Here is a 17076-nt window from a genome sequence, read left to right as displayed (position 1 = left end):
TCTTAAATAGGAACAGAAATCCAAGGATCATCCAAGAAAGCCTCTATTGTGAAAGATGAAGACTAAAGTGAATTAGGAGAAAACAGACACAATTCCCAGGGGAAAGCAGAGAAAACTGAGAGAAAAAAGAATCATACTTAACACCTTCAGACTATAAAAGATGCTATTACAAAAAGGAAAAGATTCTAATAAAGAATTGAGTAACAGGAAAAAGATGCTAGAAGTGTACCAGTCATTATGATTTCAGAAGTGAGAATTTAACAGAGGGCTTAAAAAATAAAGTTGAGGAAAATCACCTGGGAAGAGAAACAGAAAAAAAAAAAAAATGAGGAAAAGGAAAAGAACAGAGAAAGGAATTCCAAGAGCAAAGTCAGAGAAGTTCCGGAAAGAAGGAAGAGATAAAATGAAAGAGAGGCAACTATCAAAGAAATAGTTCATGGAAATTTCTCAGGATTGAAGATAGGAAATTTCAAGTTGAAAAGGCCCACTGATTGCTGACCATGATGGGGAACCAAACATACAAAGTAGTGTTACTGTGAGATTTCAGAACATGTTGGATAAAGAGAAAATAGTAAAACCTCTCCAAAAGAAAAAAAAAAAATGTATAAAAATGCTGTTGCTACTGTTGTTGTTGTTGTGGTTGTTGTTGTTTTCTCAAGAAGCAATAAGGATGTGTCCTCTCCTAAAACAGAGGGGTGAACAAAGACAGGGCCAGATGTAAGAGAGAAGTGAGAGGAATATCCCGGATGGTGGGCACATTGCCCTCAATGCACCCTCAATGCACAGCCCATCTTTTCCCCACTCTGGCAACAGAATCTTGACAGCAATCATTGAAAGTGTCTCCTTAGCCCTGTGATAGACCTAAAAATACCTACAGCATAATTTTTTTGTGGGAGTTTTATGAAGATTCTCAAAAAACTCACAAATTTTATTCTATTAAATGAGAACTCGGGGCGCCTGGGTGGCTCAATCGGTTGAGCATCTGACTTTGGCTCAGGTCATGATCTCACGGTTCATGAGTTTGAGCCCCTCATAGAGCTCTCTGCTGTCAGCACAAGCCCACTCAGATCCTTTGTCCCCCTCTCTCTCTGCCCTTCCCCAGCTCACGCTCTCTCTCTCTCTCTCTCTCAAAAATGAATAAACATTAAAAAAAACCTGGAAAAATCCATTTAAAAAAATAAATGAGAACTCCATAGTTTACTATGTAATTAAACATAATTGTGTACAATTGTGAAAACATTACTTATCCATACTCCAGGATAGCTTTTCTCTCTTTTGCTACCTTTTACAATTTTCTTTCTGATCTAAGAACTGTGTGGATTACATATTAGGCAATCAATTCTGCCATGACGTTCTCTGCCTCATTAGGGCAGTGAGTTATTTACATCCTGTTCTCTTAGACATCAAGTTCAGTTTCCTCATGGAGGACCTCAGTTTACAGTGAATCTCTTCTCAGATTAAAAAAATGCGATGGCCTGGAGTTGACTATTTTTATCACCCACCTCTGCATCCTATAGGAGCACTGATATTTACATCTACCTTTCCTGGGATATTGAACTTTAGCTAGTGTCGTGACTGAGCTGCTATTACGTCGCCCTTAAGCTTCCCCCAAAAACGCCTCGAGGAGGCTATCATTGTACAACCTTTAAATGTATATTTAGTTTTGAGAGAGAGAGCATGAGCGGGGGAGGGGCAGAGTGAGGGCGGGGGTGGGGGAGGGAGGGAAGGGGAGCCGAAGCCAGCTTGCGCTGACAGCCGTAGATCTATGGGGGGCTCGAACTCACGAATTGTGAGCTCATGACCTTACCTGAAGTCAGATGCGCAACTGACTGAGCCACCCAGGTGCTCCCAGTTGTAAAACCTATAAATATTCGTATTCTAGAATGGGCCTTCCTAGTACATTGGAGAAACAGAATGTAAAATAGCTTTAGTGGTCAGTATCTACATAAAATTTTCAATTCAGTGGCTAATAAGCACGTACCAACGTAGCTAGCACTGTTATAAAGCGGTAACAGATGCAAAATTGTGTAAAGCACAGTTCCTGACCTCAGTGAATTCCTTAGGGAATTCATATATATATATATATATATATATATATATATATATATATAACCATGAAAAGGGATATAAGATATTGTTTGATTAAGTATCTAAATGTGTGGTACAGAGCACGGATGACTCTGGAAGCAAGAGACAAATGTCTGTTTCTACAAAAGAATGATGCCTATGTCCCTCTTACAAAATGATATTGATTCCAGCTGGCACTCGAGCCTGCAGAATGGGAGCCAGCCAGCAGTTGAACTCATGTGGCGGACCATATGTCAAAACTAGACCTTTTGTGAATAATGCAGAGTCTGTCCTCAGTAAAGCCTTTGTCACAGACAAATATTTTAAAGATAATCCTAAGGTTCAAAAGCCATTTTAACTCTTAGTGGAGATAAGCAAAAAGTAGACCAAAATGAATGTCGAGTGGCCGACAATGTTGCCTTACCAATCTGCTGTATGAAATACGATTGGAAACTCCAAGTTTCCGCAAAATAAACTCAAGATAACAAATTTTCCTCCGTATGGAGTGCTTCCTTCCTTCCTTCCTTCATTTATTTATTATTTATTATTATTATTTTTTTTTGAGGAGTATGTGTTCTGATGTGAAGGCTGACCCTTAAGGTAATAAGGACACCTTGTTTTTCTTCAGGGACACTTGCTAAATGCAGCCTATGTTTAGGCTTATGAAAATTAGATGGGGAGGATGAATTTTTTCCATGAGATGGAAAAATTCATTATAAGAGATGTAAGGTTTTAAAAATGAATCCAAAAGATATTTGAATATATTCAACAACCATAAAGATTTTTGTCTGCCTTCAGGAGAAATACTGTAGATTTTCATTCATATTACAGATAAATGTAGACATTCAGTTGATAACTGTCTAAAGTTAACTTTGGTTTCAGCGTGTCACATGAACAAGGTGCGTTGTACAACTGTGGAATTTTCTAAATTCTCTAAAGTGGGCTTCAGAGTGTACTTATTACCAGTTCATGCATCTCACCAAAGCCAGATAAGTTCTATGAGATTCTGCTAGAACTGGCCAGGCTGCTTGATGATTTTTACCTACTGTCTTTAGACTGCTTCTCCCTGAACTGGGAATAAGAGAATAATAACTAGGAATAAGAGAAAAATGTCTAATATTGAGAAATACTTACCACATGCCAAGCAAGTACCACAGATGTAGCAATTTCTAATTTTCTTTTTCTTTCTGTGAAGATTTCTTGAAACATTTCTTAAAGTGAAAGTAAAATCTCAATTTTTTTCTTATATTATTATTGTGAAACCCAAAAATGAACCATAAAGATCTTGCATTTTTGAAGTCATATTTTCGCCCAGCCTACAACGTGCCTTAATTATGGTTTAAATACCATTCATCCTCGGCATGTGGACCAGTTGGTATAAATTCAGATGACCTCAGAAGCCTTCTTGGAGGCAGGATAATAATCCAATTGGAAGCAGCTTCAAGTATTTGCCACAGCAACACCACACCTTCATTTTACTCTTCGTACCTTTGATGTCCATATGCATAACATCTATGTCTTCTCAAAAACCTCCAATGATATAAGTTATTATTTCAAAGAACATGAAAATGTAGAGCATAACATAGGATGTAGACATTAAGAACCGATTACTAAAATGTAAAAAAAAAAAAAGTTATTTCTCTTTTGAATTTCTCTGGATTGTGGTTAAGACCACATTCCAGTACCTCTATGGAAATAAGATCTAGTGGAGTTCCGCAAAAGGGGGGTAACTTAAATACAAACTAGTTGTTTGGGGGCCCTGTGTGATTTTTCTTGATCTGTACAATTACTGCAACAGCATCATCCAACTCAAGAGTGTTTCCTACTGTGCAGAACTTGTGTGAGGCACTCTCAAAGCATATGGTCAAGAGGTACAATGTCCAGAGTGGAGCCATGACCCAGATAACGACAGCTTCTGAGAGCTCAAAACAAATCTATCACCAGATACCAGGCTCATGGAAATGGTTGAAAAAACACTTGGAAAAAAGTCACAAGCTGTTCCCTGAAAGAGCCTTAAGCACAGTTTGACTTCTGCCAGCATTTATGGAAAGTGACAAATGAGAGTCTTAAATAGAGAAGTGGCTGATTACATGCTGCTCAGTTAGGAAAACAAACAAAACGCTCCTTTTTATATCAAATAGTTAAATAGAACTTTTTCACTCACCCCATTCATGACTTTGTAAATTTCGCTTCCCACATAAAGGATTGATAATAGTAATCAATGGGGAGAAGTGATGTTTTCTACCTCACATTCTATGCTAATGAGCTTATTTAAGAGGAAACACAACTAAAAGTTACTAATATGTAAATTAAATGTTTAAGGTATGATTGATTAAAGTAATGTGGGGTTTCGCCTGTAAGTCTTATCATGTCCGTAAAATATCAGTCCTTATAGTTTCTCCTTTGGTCATACTTGTCCCCTAACTTATAACTTATTTCTGAAAAATTATCCCTCCTGGAACCATCCCACTCTGTTTACTCTGAAATGTTTTACTCTATAGAACTCTTGGCTAGGGGCTTCCTTCCAACTCTCTGCTTTGAAGAATCTTCCCTATTTTGGTTTGTTTACCTCATTTTTGGCTGTGAAATACTCTCTAGCAACTTCCTGAAAAAATAGATATTGGCAGTACCTTTCTAGAGACGTTGAACATTTGAAAATATCCTAATTCTACCCACAAATTTGATTCACAATATAGGTTTGTATAAAACATTTGATGGAAAATTATTTTCCTTGAAATATTAAAAGAATTTCTCTTTTGCTTTCTTGCTTCAGGAGTTGCTTTTGAGAAGTCTCACGCAATTCTGGTATATCATTCTTGTATGTGACCAGTTTATATTCTCTGGAAATTTTCAGTATGTTTTCTTCATCCTTGGTGTTCTGAAATTTCATGATGATGTGCTTCAGTATGAAGGTTTTTCATTCACTGGTTGCATTCTGGAATATGATGTCCATCAAGATGGGAGAAATGGTTTTTATTTCTTTCCCCCAAGCGTTTTCTGCTCTCTCTTTCTGAAACCACATTGTTGAAACTCTTGGATTGCTCCTCAAGCTATCTTATCTTTTCCTTTCTATTTTATATATCAATATATAGATATTAAAAAAAATTTGTTAGCTTTTCCCAACCTGTTTTTTCCAATTCTATCAAAATTGCTATTATATATATATAGATAGATATATAGATATAGATATATGTATATACAATCATATATGTAAATATATAATTTTTAGCAGATTTTTGGTTATTTGAATACTTTCTTTTAATGTGATTTTGCTCTTTTTTTAAAGATGCAATGTCCTTTATTATTTCTCTCAGATGTTATATATATTATATATGCAAATTGCATATGTATATTGTTAATGTTCTTATTTTAACCTACATTGTCTCTATCTTGAGTTTTAGTTTTTATCATGTCTTATCTTTCATGCTCAAATGTTCAGTAATCATAAAACCTCGACTGCACGGAGGTAGGCTGTAGATCAGTGATTTCACTGTGATGTCATGAACTGGATTTTCTTCCCCAGTCAGTATCTATAGAACTCTTTCCTACAGTGGTTCAGTTTTGCAGAAGAGGGTCCTACACTCTCTTGCCTAACAGACAGATTCCTGGCCACTGCAGTTCTGAGCCAATTCAAGCAAGGCACACATCTTAGACCCTTGTACTCGCTAAAGCACTTTACCTTTCCATCTGGAGACAACAGTGCCCTCTGTTTCCAAGGCAAGGGCCTCTCTGTTTCAGTCTTTCCAGACTCTATTCCTTCAAGGGCAAGGAAAAATAATAGTCACCTGACTCGGTAAGTGCAGGGAGATCAGCACAATGTGAGGATCTTCTTGCAGTGAAACAGATTTTCAAGCAATTGTCCTTTTAGACCCTTGCCTCCTGCCTTGAAATGTAACCTGTGCCTGCAATTCCTAAGCCTTTCTGGAGTTTGTCCAGGAAAATTGATTTGTCCTTTTTTTCTTTTTGCTTAGGTTTGATCTTATCTCAGATAAGCCATTTACTCTTCTTCTGTTACCTTACTCTGTCTTTTTATATTATGTTTCAGGATTACAAATATCTCCTTGTTTCATTGAAGGTGGATTTAACTTTTTTTTTATTCTTCCTTGGTACATGATTTTTGAGAGGGGAAGGGAGTAGACTGGTTTTGCTCTGTCCTCTCTTTGGTTAAGTATCAGGAAAAAATAAAAGTATTTTATATTATCTGTTTTGTTTCTATCGTACGTACCCAATGACCCTTATAATATTACCCATATTCTTTGTGATGGATGTAAGGAATCTGAGAGACCAATTTGTAATTCTCCTCTGGTTGAATGTGTGTCATGCACTGGTCCATTAACCTAAATCCTAATTTCAACATGTTTCAGTATCATTTTCACTTCAATAAGATTACATATATGTATATACACACATATGTATGTGTATACATGTATGTATGTGTATATGCATGTACATGTATACATACACACATACAAATGTATGTGTTTTAATTTTTTTTTAATTTATATCTATTTCTGTAATGAAACTAAACCAACTGTTCTCTCACTCTTTGGGAGAAAACAGATAATAAGTTAATAAATGGAGAAGGGATAGAAGGAAGAAAGCAAAGAGCAAAAGTAAGGAAGAGAGTATGGATTAAAAAAATAATTTAAGAGGAAAGAGAAAATTTCAGCATTCTCTTCTATAAATTGGGGATAATAATGTTAGTTCTCAGAGTTATTTTAAGTTGATATATACTAAGACATGTAAAAATCTAGTACACTGTAGACACCTAACAAATGTGCGTCCCACACTCTTCCACTCCAAACACACACCTTTCTTCTTCACTTAACACCATTATCCCCTGATGAAACGTTAATCGCAAGAGGCATGATTAATAATAATAAGAGTAACTGATGAGGTTTTGGGGTGATGGGGGTGATGTCTGGAGCTGACAGTCAAGAAAGAATTCATGAAGGGACACTTGGGTGGCACAGTCGGTTGAGCGTCCGACCTCGGCGCAGGTCATGATCTCACAGTTCGTGGGTTCGAGCCCCGCATCAGGCTCTGTGCTGACTGCTTGCTCAGAGCCTGGAGCCTGCTTCAGATTCTGTGTCTCCTTCTCTCTCTGCCCCTCCCCCACTCACGCTTTGTCTGTTTCTCAAAAATAAATAAATGTAAAAAAAAAAAAAAGGAAAGAATTCATGAAGAGAAGACCTCTTTGGTACAAAAAGGTGATTTTATTAAAGCAATGGGATGGGACCCATGGGCAGAAAGAGCTGCACTGAGGTAGTGCAAAGTGACTGCTTATCTACTGTGGAGTTGGAAGAGGTAACGTCAAGAGGAAGTTTCTTGAAGGGATTTCCATATGTTAAAGAGGATTTATAGATTACTGAAGACCTAGTTATTGTCAAACTAAGGTTGTTTCTCCCTCTAGCAAAGCATTATCGTTAAGATAGTAGGGAGTTCCCAGAGATTAGGCTATTGATATTGCCTGTTTCTTGTGATATTAACCATTTGTTTTCTGTCCTTTCCTTTGTCCTTGGGCAGCCAGGAGTGCCTGAGGAATATCACATATATCCTACCTGGGGAGGGGGGTTGTTGCAGCAACCTGTGCTTGGCCCTCGGCTTGCCTTATGGTCCCTCATCAGTAATGGCCACTGCCACCTCAGAGAGCCCTACCTTGTGCCAGAAATTGTACTGAGCTGTTCACAAAAATTTCTAGGACTAACGGACATGACAAGTGAATACACTTAGCACAATAACCGGCACATAAAAACTTCTCAGAAATGTTTTTCTTTCAAGTATTTATTGATTTTCTTTTATAATTTCATTTATCTTTCTCTGGACCTTTTCTACCTTTTATTTGTGGCTTGATAGCAGCATTCCAAGCCATCACCCGGCTTGAGATTTTTCTGAGCAGCGTTGTTTCTCCATATATGTACTTTCAATAGGGCCATTGCTTGATTGTTCTGTGTGTGGCTAGATCTCATGGGCTCTGGGCAATGGGACCACACTTCTGGCCTCACGCTGACCACAGCTCCCAGGGAAGACACATCATATTTTCAGGTCACACTGTAAATAAACTTGGAAACCTGCGCATTGTGATGAGGGATTTCGGCTTCGTATTGACAGTACTGTATGTTTCTGTCCTTATTTGCTTTGAAAGACTATATATGCTTGTTTTCCCCTCAGCCAGTGTACCATTGACCATTTAATTTAAAAAGATTGCTTGTTACATGATTTCCTTACATGCATTTCAGTTACACTCATTGGAAGAGTTTATTTCAGGCCCTTTGTTAGGGATTTTCAGTGCTGCAGTTTCTCTGGCTGTCTCATGTTGGCTCTTCAGTGTCCTCTGTGGGGACTTTTCCGATGATGTTAAGATATATATTAATATTATATTGTCCTTTCAAACCCAACCAATAAAGAGCCCAAAGTGGATGAGAATTGGCCAGTTTTTCCACTTCTAAATTAGACTTCACCGCCATTTAAAAAATACTCAGTGAGATCTATCATGATTTCCCAAATGATGATACGGTCTGAAAAGCTGACATTTTTCTTGGTAATAATCATACCTAATTTTTGCAAATTCTGAATACCAAAAGTCTGGCACAGAATGAAGTAATAATTATATTGAATGGAACTGAAAACAATGAGAGGCCTCACGGGCTCATTTTTCCTTGATAGGCCTATGTTATTTCATACTGACTCGCTCAGGAGAAGATGAATGAAACTGACAATCTAAATGACAAGCAAGCTGATAACTGAATTCTAAATGTTCATCTCTGCCCATTGATGTCAACTGAGGGAACTATTAACACCTGAGAAAACTATATAAATAGCTTCTTAACTGGTGGCTAGAACAGAAAAGGAGAGCATAATGGGGTCAGAACCAACAGGAATGGTTAAGAGAATATTTATGGCAGAATATTCATCTGAAGTAACAAAAAACTTTTATGGATGGTTTTTTAAAACTGTGAAAAACAACACTGAAATTTGTTTGTGAGATTGCTTAACTGCTTTCACTGTGCTGTGGGGTTAATCTATATCTTGTCTCTGGTCTTAAATTTCAGGTAGCCTTGGCTTTTACTATTTTTAACTAAAAGCAAACATAAAATATATCTTATATGCATATAATATATTATATATAAAGTTTATATAAACTTAATTCAAAAGCAATTGCACATGTATAACATTTTTAGTATTACTAAAGTCTGACTATATTTTAATTTTACTGATTTATAATTCCGTTTTCCTTCTTTACTATTGGGATATACTCTCACTACAAATTACGTTGCCTACATGATTTCAAATAGAATGTTCCTCACAGTATTTTCTTTTCTGTATTTATATTGTTGCTATTGTGATTATTGCAATTTAGTAAGATTGAGTTTGGGTATATCCTAAAAATTTGTAGCAAATTAGAAATCTACCACTTTTCTTTACAAAACGTAACTAATGGTATCTTTTAAAATGCATCTATTAACATTCACCTTTTAGTTTTACATGGGCTATTTGCTGGTGAATTTATATATTTGTTAAAAATAGAAATAAAGACGGGCACCTGGGTGGCTCAGTCGGTTAAGCCTCTGACTTCAGCTCAGGTCACCATCTCGCGGTCCGGGAGTTCGAGCCCCGCGTCGGGCTCTGGGCTGATGGCTCAGACCCTGGAGCCTGCTTCCGATTCTGTGTCTCCCTCTCTCTCTGCCCCTCCCCCATTCATGCTCTGTCTCTCTCTGTCTCAAGAATAAATAAACGTTAAAAAAAATAGAAATAAGGAAAGAAATTCATAACCAAGAATTCTCTAATTGTGTGTTTAAACTGTTGAACAGAGCTTGGGACAGCTGTTACCCTGTTGTGGATACTGAAAAACCAACTTGTCTGTTGTTTGATTTCTGGAGAGCAGGGGGTACCTGTAGAGAGTTCTGAGCTTGGTTTTACCATATGGGCACTTTCCTGGTTGAAAGGAGATATGTTTTTTCCAAAAAAATTTTCTAATGTTTATTTTTGAGAGAGAGAGACAGAGACAGAGACAGAGTGAGAGTGAGGGAGGAACAGAGAAAGACGGAAACACAGAATCCAAAGCATGCTCCAGGCTCTGAGCTGTCAGCACAGAGCCCATCGTGGGGCCCGAACTCATGAACTGTAAGACAATGACCCGAGTGGAAGTCAGAGGCTTAACTGACTGAGCTACCCAGGCACCCCAGGAGATTTTTTAACTGCTTTGCTTTATTGCTTCTATTTAAGCCAAATTTCTATCTGGTGTCTAAACTGATACTTTTGGGCCAACTTTGTTCTTTTTTTTTTTTTAATTTTTTTTTTAACGTTTATTTATTTTTGAGACAGAGAGAGACAGAGCATAAACAGGGGAGGGGCAGAGAGAGAGGGAGACACAGAATCTGAAACAGGCTCCAGGCTCTGAGCTGTCAGCACAGAGCCTGACGCGGGGCTCGAACTCACGGACTGTGAGATCATGACCTGAGCCGCAGTCGGACGCTTAACCGACCAATCCACCCAGGCGCCCCGGGCCAACTCTGTTATTAACTAATGAGAACTTCAAGTACTGTCTCTTCTGAGTTTTTGATACTCCTGAGCCAATTAAGCAAGGGTTTGATGTGTGATAACAGCACCAGTGGGGGTGACTGTGGGGTAGAGGATGAAGGGTGTGTGTGTATGTGTGTATGTGTGTGTGTGTGTGTGTGTGTGTGTGTGTGTGTAGAACCAATATCCACTAATGCATAGTTTTAAAACTAAAATTAATTAGGTTCAGTTTACAATGATTTATTCTGTAGATAAGACCAAAGTTTATTCAAGATGGCAAATTGTCCTAATGAACTAGTATAGACAACATAACTATATTTACATAAACAGCCAAATGTATACATGTCCATATATACCATTTTCTTCTAGACCAAAACCTAAATATTGTAAAAAATTTCTATTTGTAAATATGTTTTTAACAAGGTATTAAATCACATCCTTAATGTTCTGATGGGACTGTTACCATCTGATAACATGAACTTCACAGGTTAGCATTCTGATTTATAATTCCCTGGGCATTTGCAGCTTTTAAGAGTATCTTGATCTAAATGAGATGAAATAAATGGAACCCTGGTTAAAAAAATCTCTTCTCATTCATAAGTAAGAATGCAATGCAGAAAAATGAAAATACACTCTCAGTCAGAAAACTAAAAAGAAAAAATTAAATCACAAGAACATCAAAGTGAATCGTTCCAAAGGCAGTAAGGTCTTATGGATAAAGTTTTCCAGGGCTAAATAAGAATTCTGGGTTTAATTCCCTGTTCAGCTGCTGAAGTTGTATCTTTCATGCCACTTGTCATTTAACCATTCAGTACACTAATTGAACACCACCCACAGGAACAGTGACATAACATAGTGGATAAGCTGATGAAATCTGGAACCAAGTTTTATTTGAATTGTCCCTCTGCTATTGTTATATGACTTTGTGAAAGTCACTTAACTGCAGGTGGCTTAGATTCTGTGGGAGTTAAGCTTAGGAATCCCCGGGTTTGCACCAATGGGTAAACAAAGCATTAAGAAATACAAAATCATAAAATGCTCACACCCGAGTTTGGGTAAACCAGATTGGCACCCCAAGAATAGGGGGGTGCAAAGGCACCATGAGAATAGGGAGGCACAAAGGTGCCAGGAATAGGGAGGTGAAAAGGCACCCCAAAATAGAGACGGGGTGCAGAAGCCCCAGAATAGAGAGGGAGAGGCAAAGGCCTAAAATAGGAATGGCACAAAGGTGCCCAATACATGGGTATATGAAATAAACAAGATTAGATATTCAGGGTGGAAGCACCCCCAATTTAGTACTATAGAAGAAAAGCTGCTTTCACAGGAGGATAGAGCCAGGTTAGGTAAACTGGTGAATTGGACTGTGGGCCCCTGCACTGCAGGCAAAGCAGCCCAGAGTGGAGAAGGTTAACAAAAGAAAAGGTACCTTATTAAGCCTGAGGTTATTTCCCCTGTCTGTCTCATCCCCTAAGCTAGCTAAGTTAGACACAGTACCTCCTGTCTGCTGTTAACAAACATCTACCCATCTGCCCGGCACCAGGATTTTGTTTTACATTGACCCAAACCCCCAAACACTGTATATCTTCAAAAGCCCCCTTTTCCCTCACGTCCCCAAGTTAATGTCCACAGTTTCTGTGTCTCTTTGTGCCCATCCATCACGTTCTTAAGCCTTCTGATCTGAATAAATATGGGGCAAGGACCCTTATTCAGAGCTCTCATCTTTTCCTGGACATTAGCCGTCTCTTGCTTTCAATCCTGCATCCTGCTTTTTTGCTAGACAAGGGAGAATTTTAGACCCAGTGTCTATGACAAGATTTGTTATCTGTAAAATGGGAACAATGAAAGTACCTTACACATTTGTTGTACTTATTTTTTTTTTTTTAAGTTTTTTTATTTTGAGAGAGACAGAGACAGTGCTAGTGGGGTAGGGGCAGAGAGAGGGAGAGAGAGAGAATCCCAAGCAGGCTGTGTCCTATTAGTGCAGATCCCGATGAAGGGCTCGAACTCAAGAAACTTGAGATCATGCCCTGAGCTGAAACCAAGAGTCAGAGGCTTAACCGACTGAGCCACCCAGGTGCCCCTGTTGTACTTATTAAATGAGTTAATATGTATAAAGAACAGTGTTTGGCATACATTATATATTATACTCATCCTCAAAGTAGAAAAGGTAAGACATGCACACATGTGAAATAGAAATAATTCTGTATTGGGGTGCCTGGGTTGCTCAGTTGGTTAAGCATCTCACTTCAGCTCAGGTCATGAACTCAGGGTTCATGGATTTGAGCCCCGCATCGGGCTCTGTGGTGACAGCTCAGAGCCTGGAGTCTGCTTCGGATTCTGTGTCTTCCTCTCTCTCTGCCTCTCCCCTGCTCATGTTCTCTCTCTCTCTCTCTCTCTTAAAAATAATAAACATTAAAAAAAAAAATTCCGTATTAATTAGGACCTATATAACTATTATTTTTGTCTATGCATCACTCATTATACTCTATCTGAACCCCACTGCAATTTTAACACAGCCCATGTGGTCCAAGTAGGGTTTAGTCTTTTGTCTAATTTATGCCTCAGTTCCTAAGGTGGACACTGCTCCAGGTCTGGCTAAGAAATATGTTATCCCACTGGCTACAACAATCATTAGGATAAATATATGAAATAATGTGTATCTAACGAGATAAAATACTGACATTTTCACTGATTTTATTTGACTGGAGAAGATTTTGATCTATAGGTATCCTTATCCTTAGTTTTAATTATGATGCAAACCTAGAGGTGCCAGGAACCAGGACAGAGAAATAGTTTGCATGAGAATGAAGTAAACCAGAAGAAAATAGTGTCTATCTAAAGAGGGAGAAGCCAATGAGAGACAGAGTTGAATTCAGTTGAATTCAGGTCATCAGTTGAATTCCCAGATGAAGCTGTACTTGAAGTGAAAAAGTGTCCGGGATTTTAATCTGCGGAAGTCAACATTTCTAAACAAGTGTGAGGCGTGTGTCTTCCGTTTGATGACAAGAGTTCTTCTTAATGCATAAGAGTTAATAATTGTCATAAGAGATGTCCAAATAGTACGTTATTGATATTCTAAACACTGAAGTATTGCGTTATCAAACGGCATTGAGCCTAATGACATTAAAACTTTGAAATCCCTGGGTTTCAAAAATTTCGTTACATATAAAATCTTTACATATGGCAACAGAAAAATTATGTTTTAATCTTTGCTTTGCAACCTACCTTTTGAAGGCACTTCATCTAGAAGGTTTCTCTATCAGGCCATGTCACAGGGTCTTCCCCCACTAGAAAGGCTGGACAGTCATTCATTTCTTGGTCCTCTTATACTGTTCATAAAGCCTTGACCAGGGTTCCACTTAAATTTATGTTTTTACACACTTGTGTGTCCCCAGTGAGAAGGTGGTCCTCTCGAGAGCATAGGAAACATCATGTTCTTCCTTACAAGCTTCGCACCTATCACAATACCTGAAACATAGCACTGCTGTTTGTTAAATTCCAGGATCAAGCAGTAAAAACTGAGCAGTGTTGTGGTTACGTCCATCATGAAGTGATGTTACTGTTGCTGAGACCAAAGCACAACAGAGATCAGGTTATGTTAGTTTTCAAGGGCTGCCGTAAACAAAGTACCACAGTCTGAGTACGCTTGACCTTAGCCAAAAGGCCGAGAAGTGATACAGTCTGAGTAGTTTAAACCGAAATTTATTTCCTTAGATTTCTGCAGGTGAGAAGTCTAAGATCAAGGTGTCAACAGGATTGGTTTCTTCTGAAGACTCTCTCTCTTTCGCTTGCAAATGGCTCTTTTCTTTCTGTTTTCATATGGTCTTTCCTCTCTGTACACATATATCTATATCACATTTCTAGTCATATTGGATTAGAGATCTTAACGATCTCATTTTGACTCAATTATCTCTTCAAAGATCTTATCTCCAAATACAGTTACATCCTGAGGTACTGGGAATTAGTGCTTCAACAATGGATTTTTGTGGAACACAATTCAATTAGCGCTTCAATGGATTTTTGTGGAACACAATTCAACCTATAACATGAAAACAATGTGCAAAATCACCTTTTACTTTGGGTTGAGTTCTAATTCTATGTTGAACAGAATGAAAGTGATGCCATTTCAGTGGATTGTCCTTTCTGTTTATCCTCAGCTTGAAGTTGTTCATTCTACCCCAGACTACTTCATATTGACTTTCTTCAGGTCTGTCCTACATCCTAGCTTTTCATCGTTCCACCCACCTTTGGTAATTTCTTAATCTTTGTGATTTCCTCTCCTTTTCCTCATCTCCTTTTCCCTTCCACCTCCCTTCATGGAGATGCTTTTCTCCTCTATCTCAAGTAGAATGGTCTACCACTCATTTCCATCTAGTTTTACTGTTTAGAGAGCCCTATTTTGGGACAAGGTAGGGGAGGAGATGGTAAGCTTTGAATCTGTCAGTGTAAGAGGTGAAGGGGAAACCTGTTCATCAAGGTCTGATCCTAGAATGTGCTGTTTACAAGGCAATCAGTGGATCCACTATCTTCAATATATTCCCTGCAATAAGATAAAAATGCATATCTCTTTGTCTGTTTTCCTCTGCATTTCTCAAATTTTCCTGCATTTCCCTTGCTTTACTCTACCAAAGTCTGAGGAAGGGATGTAGCAAATGAGGAGAGTTCATCTCACCACAAGCAAATGAAATAAATTTGGGATTTTCAGCTAGTGACTGGCATTGAAGAAAACAAAGATTATGTCCTAGATAGAAAATATCATTGGCCCATTTGTGGCCCAACTGATGTTGATTCTCTCCAGTGGCATATCCCTTTTCTGGCATTTTAAGCTGCTTGCTTAAGCCCCATAGGAAGGAGCAGGGCTTTTTAGCATTGAAAAAAATAATTACACAAACATGTGTAATCCAGTTATTCAGCAAGACTGTACTTATGGGCAATAAATAATACAAAAGTTCAGATCGCAAAATATTAAAAACTCTTGCTTTGAAAGTGCTTTGTTAATGTTAGTTAGCATATTAAGATGCCCTGACTCCATTCTAATAAAAACATATAAAAATGTGCATTATAAGGAAGGTACAATTGAGGATATCACTTATTTTATGGAGCAGTGTACCATTATGTTTGCCAGTCAACCTTTACGACCTACCATGCACACTGTCACTATTTGGAAAAATGCATGCCATTAGTTGCTGCAATAAAGGTTGTACACAGCTCAGTGAATAACCATAACCATGACAGAAACCTTATTCAAACTGGAGGACAGTCGAATCAGCAATATAAAATTGATAGACAAGGGGCAGCACGTTTTCTTAAGAATCCTAGAGATTAAGGAGGGTATTGATACATTTCAGTACTGAAATAATTCATAAATGGAATTTTGTACGTATATCATGATTTGCAAAAGTTGAAGATTTTTTTCTTTTGTGTTTCAGATTATTTTAACGTTATTATCTCTTACTTTCTTGTACCAATAATAATGATAACATTAACGATAGTAAGAATTGCTGACATTCATTGGATGTTTACTATATGGTAGGTACTATGCTAAGCCCTCTTCATGGATTACCTTATTTCATGCTTGCAACAACCCTACAGATTAGGTACTTCAATTACACTCGTTTTACCACTAAAGAAACTGAATTTAGGCATATTGAGGTGAAGTAATTGACCCAAGGTCATATAGGTAAAAACTTGCAAAGCTTTGTTTCTTATTCCTGCATTCTGACTCCAAAGCTGGCACTCTTCATACTTAACTAGAAACTCTTAGGTCAATTACAAGAAACAAAAAAAACAACCCCCCAAAAACCCATTTTATACAAGGTTAAGTTTGACTTATGCAGCTCGCAGTAAACAGATGCTAGAAGAGACCCTTTGACTTTCCCATATTCTTTTAAATCCAGATTTGCTCAGAGTGAAAATTATTATGTACTCCTTAGTATGTAGGGCATGGCCCCAGTTAATAACTGGTTTCTTTCAATATGCTTGAGGGTTTGAAGTTCCTGGACTCCATTCAAACCGTTAATAGCCTCTAACTATAATAAACCCTGGTGAGCTGTGATTAACCTTTTCATTACAGTTTCATATATGGGATAAAACAGCAACTGCAGGAAAGCCATCAAGTGCAGTAATAAGTTATGCCGATAGGAAAGATTCAGCAACTTCCAGAACAAATAATTTCTCAAGTAGTCATTTTTTTCCATAAAGATCGCTTGAAGCCATACATGCTCTCAGTGGTTCTGAAGTTATTTCTTTCACCTGTAGGAAGGTGAGTGGAAGAAGCTATGGCTTGGCTTCCCTTTCTTTCCACCAGCACATCCATTTTCAGTAAGGTTTCTTTTTGGAATTAATGAGCCAATCCTTTAGTAGATAGATAGATGCATGCCTTGGTATCTGTCTGTCCTGGAACAGAAAACTACAAGACTGGTTCTCTGTGGGAAAGTAAGAAATATATGTGCATGTGCTCTCTGCATTTTATCTATTTATGTATGCCTC

This window comes from Leopardus geoffroyi, chromosome B1 (assembly GCF_018350155.1).
Source record: "Leopardus geoffroyi isolate Oge1 chromosome B1, O.geoffroyi_Oge1_pat1.0, whole genome shotgun sequence".
Classification (NCBI taxonomy): Eukaryota; Metazoa; Chordata; class Mammalia; order Carnivora; family Felidae; genus Leopardus; species Leopardus geoffroyi.
Note: the sequence above shows the minus strand (reverse complement) of the source record.